Below are 4761 nucleotides of genomic sequence, written 5' to 3'. Positions count from 1 at the left end.
GGAATAGATGACATTTTTGGGCCCTTCCAACTCTATGATTCTGATTCTATGAACTTTGTAACAGTAAGGGCAGCAGTGGAGCAAAATGCCTTCATAAGTGGCAGTCTTTAGGCTGAATTGACATCTGATAGAGAAGACATAGTTTTGCCCTGTATTGCAGATCCTGTACTGAGCAGAGGGTTGGACTAATCAGCTTCCCCTAATCTGGTGCCCTCCGGATATTTTGGACTATAGTTCGTATCAACTCTGACCACTGGCCATGCTGGCTGGAGCTGATGGGAATTGGAGTCCCTATATTAGGCAAGAAAATTGCCTTCTAGTTTGATGCACATTCTGCAAAAGTTTTATGTCTCACTGGTTAAAGCATTTTGGCTACAGAGATTTAGTATACTGGATGTTGAGGACATGAAGAAAAGTATATTTACAAAAGCACATTGATTTCTTATACCATAAAAAGGCAATTTAGAAAGCTCTTTCCTTTGTACTTGGTAAATCCCTCCATGCAGAATGAAAAGAAATTGAAGAATAGTTTGAAAAATCAAAGGTGAATGGATTTAGTGATGACAAATAGCAAGAGGAAAAAAATGTGAAGATGCTGACAATTGTTGGAAATGGGATCATGGCTGTAAATAAAACACCATGCTTGTTTGATCAATCAAGGACAGTTTTCTTTAATTAAAAATGCTGCATTACAATCTTCAAAGGAAAACCGGAGGGATAACCTATATGCAGAAGAATATATGCAGAAGAAGGATCTCACCAGGTGCTTGTTGAAATGAATGGCTATAGATAATACAGCACATTGTAGGTTTATCAATCAGTTTTCAGGGGCAATGCAACTTATTGTAACCCTACCAATCTAAGTACCCCCTACATTATCTTCTAGACTTATTGTCTTTGTGGAGGGAATCCTTAAAGCTGCTCCACATTTGCCCTGGTCTGGCAATTGCAAGGGCCAGGTTTAGTTTAAAATTCCAAGTTAAGTTCCCTTTTTGTTCCCTTCCTTTGAAATGTTATACACACACTTAACATTGTGTAAACGAGGCTCTAGTGACAACAGGGGTGGGAAAAACACAATACACACTGGAATTCTCAGCACTGGAGAACTGAGGCAAGGAAAACATCACCATCTACATGAAACCACTAGGGGAGAATGTCCAAAATGGGGTCACCAGCACATTTAGAAATCTACGGAAGTATCAAGGGCACCATCACAAAATGGCCACTGTGAAGAGTGTGGTTAGTCACAAAATGGCTGCCAAGAGGATTACGGCAAGTCACAAAGCACAAGAAGCTGAGTCCAAGGCAAAGCCTGGGTCTGAGTCCCAAATGTGTAACCACATGTTTGACCTCCACACAACACAATAAAGTGCCCATTTCACGGAAGACAAACTGGCAAAGCTCAGAGAAGAGCGACTGGGGAAGGGCTGTGGCTCAATGGTAGACCATCTACATTGTGTGAAGAAGGACCCAGATTCAATTTGTGGTATCTCCAGGTAGGGCTGGAAGAAAAATCCTGCCTGGAATCCTGGAGAGCCACTATCAGACAGTGTAGACCAGACATGGCCATCCAGCTGTTTTGGGACTACAATTCCTGACTACTGGGCCTGTTAGCTAGGGTTGATGGGAGTTGTAGTCCCAAAACAGCTGGAGGGCTACGTTTGGCCATGCCTGGTGTGTAGACAATACTGACAGAGATGGGCAAATGGTTTGACTCAGCCCAGGTGATGATGATTTCCAATATTTGCTCTTGTTGTCGCTCCTAAAAGCTGTTATGACCGAGTGCAAATAGCTGGATCTGCGCTTGTATGGTACCAGAATATTGGTATTGTGTGGGTTTTCCTTCTTCCCCACTTGCTACCCTGCTGGATCTCACCTTCATCAGCTGCCTCTTTCCAGAGCTCATCACTTGCATCAACAAGTTCTTCTCAATTTGTGCTCTGCTTGAAACCTCACACTTCAGGTTTATGAATCTGGGAAGAAAAGCAGAGCCTCCATTTGTGGGTGGGATACTGCAGATCCTACTCCAAAGCAATAAAAGAAGATATTTTCCTCCCTGAGACAGAATCACATGCCAACGGGAAAGAGAAGAATGAGTAATGATCTGGTCATTTTCAGCTGGGTAGGAAAAGCAGTGGAACAAAGGATGAATGGATAGGTGGGGGGGAAATAGTCTGAAGAAAGTTATCAATGAGCAACTTTAGCAAATTTATGCTCTCAAGGAATTCTGAATGGATTGAAATGAATTGTGTGCGAGTCTGGCACACAATAGCCTTTTTTTGGCATTTAGAAGTGGCAAAGAGTTTTCTGCAATCTCTCGAAGGACAAACCTCAGTGAAGTGAAGGAAGCTCACCTTTCCCTTTTAAAAAGATTCTGCACTTACAATCAGTGCTATTTGACTGGGAAAGAAAGGATTGTTGAATGGATGACTAATGTCAGAGGCAAGGAGAGGCCTGGGAGCTCGTCTGCTTGAATGGACTAAAGTATCTCATTAATGAACAATCACAGGCTCTCTTAAAAAGCCAAGAGAAAAAGATGAGTTGGACAAAAAGGCACTGGGAACAGCAGACGCCTCACCCATTCAAAACCATAAATGGTGGTGGTTTATCCAACACAAGAAGAGGATGTCATGTTAAAAATTATTTCGATGGTGTTAATACTTCTGCTGGTTTTTTTAAAAAATAAATTTGATCAATATATAAATGTGTGATTCATTGTATGAAAATATAAAAATAACCTAAACATATTCCTGTTTTATATAAAGTCCAGATGAGTTCAAATAAACATGCAAAAATGTAATAAACATTAGTAATATCCTTCAAGGCCAACACCTATATCCTATAACAGAGAAGCAGTTGATCTTAATCTTATATCTAATTCCCCCAAAACTAAAGAACGGAAAGCAGCTATGCTTCCTCAGATATGGATCTTAATTGTTTCCCAACCCTTAACCTGATCAGTTAGCCACTTGCCAGACTTTCTTTATCCAACATCCAATGGCTAATATTTTATTAGGGCTGCCATATTTCTAGAAGTAAAATTCCGGAAAATCAAAGCTGTTGTCAACCTCAAAATCCTGAACATTTTGCAGGACGCTATTTTTGCCAATTAAATCATGGACATGTCTGGGGAATTCAGGCTGTACAACAACCCTCATTTCTTTAGTTTTAAAGTATGTTTATGCTTTTATGACAGCATTTTTATACAAATCGTACCTCTGAGTGCAGAAACATTTTAAGAATTTTTGCTCTGGATTTTGGATGCCAGCAGTGTTGTCAAATTGAGCCTGGTGGTTTAAGATAAGGAGATGAGATTGGAAGTCTTCAACTTTTTGGGCCCAGGAACGTATTTAGAAATTTAAGAAATTGTTGGGAACACCACAAAACACAATTTCAAAGAAGAAAAACTGGTAATGATCAGAATCTCCCCACCCCACCCCAAAATAAACAGGCAAAAAGCCCCTAAAACAAAACCAAAAACCCAGAGACCACCCCCAAAAAACCAGGCAATGTCCCATCAAACAGGCAAAAACCACAATCTCTCTTTTTTTAAAAGACAAAAATAAAATTGGGAGGGACAAAAGTCACTGGCAGGCACCTAAGGGAGTTTCTGAGGGCATCATGGAATGTCCAGGTGCCATATTGGGGACCCCAGGAATAGGTGGACAAACAGGCAGAATTACAGTGAAAGAAGTTCTGAAATAATTGCTCAAGATACTAAACTAAAACCATATTAACTGTACGACATAACCTTAAACAAAGCTTCTAGAATTGAGAGAGAAAATTCCATCATCGACAACGGATACATAAAAAACCCACGGTTTTCATCTTTCCATGAATATCATCTCCTTTATGATGCTAAATATTTGTTTATGGTTAGCTTGGCTGCGAAAGGATCTGGCTAAGTGACTCTGCGAGAAAAGTACATGTAATAAAAGAGTTGAAGTGTTTTCAGTTGCTATGGAAATGCCCAGTGAAGTGTGTCCCTGATTAGAATGCACATTACTAGAGCCCTCCCCTCTCGCTGGAACGAAAGAAAGAACAGAAATGAATGCCAGTCAATGAAATTCACTTGACAAAACCCATTTGTCCCCATAAGAGCAGCAGCAGCACTGGTAGGAAGACTAGACAGTGGGGAAAAGGTAACATCAGAACCTTCCATGGGGTTTCTCTTGGAAATCTAGGGGGTAAATCTGATAAATTGGGGGGATGGGCACCTGCTGCCAATGACTGGCTTGTGATCTCTTCCTGTGCTGGATTTGTTGTTGTTGTTTAGTCGTTCAGTCGTGTCTGACTCTTCGTGACTCCATGGACCAGAGCACGCCAGGCACTCCTGTCTTCCACTGCCACCCGCAGTTTGGTCAGATTCATGTTTGTAGCTTCGAGAACACTGTCTAACCATCTCGTCCTCTGCTGTCCCTTTCTCCTTCTGCCCTCCATCAGGGTCTTTTCCAGGGAGTCTTCTCTTCTCATGAGGTGGCCAAAGTATTGGAGCCTCAGCTTCACGATCTGTCCTTCCAGTGAGCACTCAGGGCTGATTTCCTTAAGAATGGATGCGTCTGATCTTCTTGCAGTCCATGGGACTCTCAAGAGTCTCCTCCAGCACCATAATTCAAAAGCGTCAATTCTTCGGCGATCAGCCTTCTTTATGGTCCAGCTCTCACTTCTGGATTTCACTTCTGGATTTACGTATAAGCTAAACAAGCTATGGCTTAGGGCCCCACTCTCTTGGGGGGCCCCAAAAAATGTAAAGGAAAATAA

The 4761-nt window shown here is 41.6% G+C and overlaps 1 long non-coding RNA gene across 1 annotated transcript; it reads right to left on the bottom strand.

Moving 5' to 3' along the window:
* Nucleotides 1–643: 643 nt before the first annotated feature.
* On the bottom strand, nucleotides 644–3946 carry LOC310685101. Its single transcript, XR_014515070.1, has 3 exons — nucleotides 3820–3946; nucleotides 1877–1973; nucleotides 644–722 (listed from the first exon to the last, which is right to left on the bottom strand). It is a non-coding gene; the product is annotated as an uncharacterized lncRNA (long non-coding RNA).
* Between the last annotated feature and the right edge of the window lie 815 nt (nucleotides 3947–4761).

Source organism: Podarcis tiliguerta (genome assembly GCF_965153285.1).
Source record: "Podarcis tiliguerta genome assembly, chromosome: 9".
NCBI lineage: Eukaryota > Metazoa > Chordata > Lepidosauria > Squamata > Lacertidae > Podarcis > Podarcis tiliguerta.
This window is presented reverse-complemented; position numbering and strand designations above follow the sequence as displayed.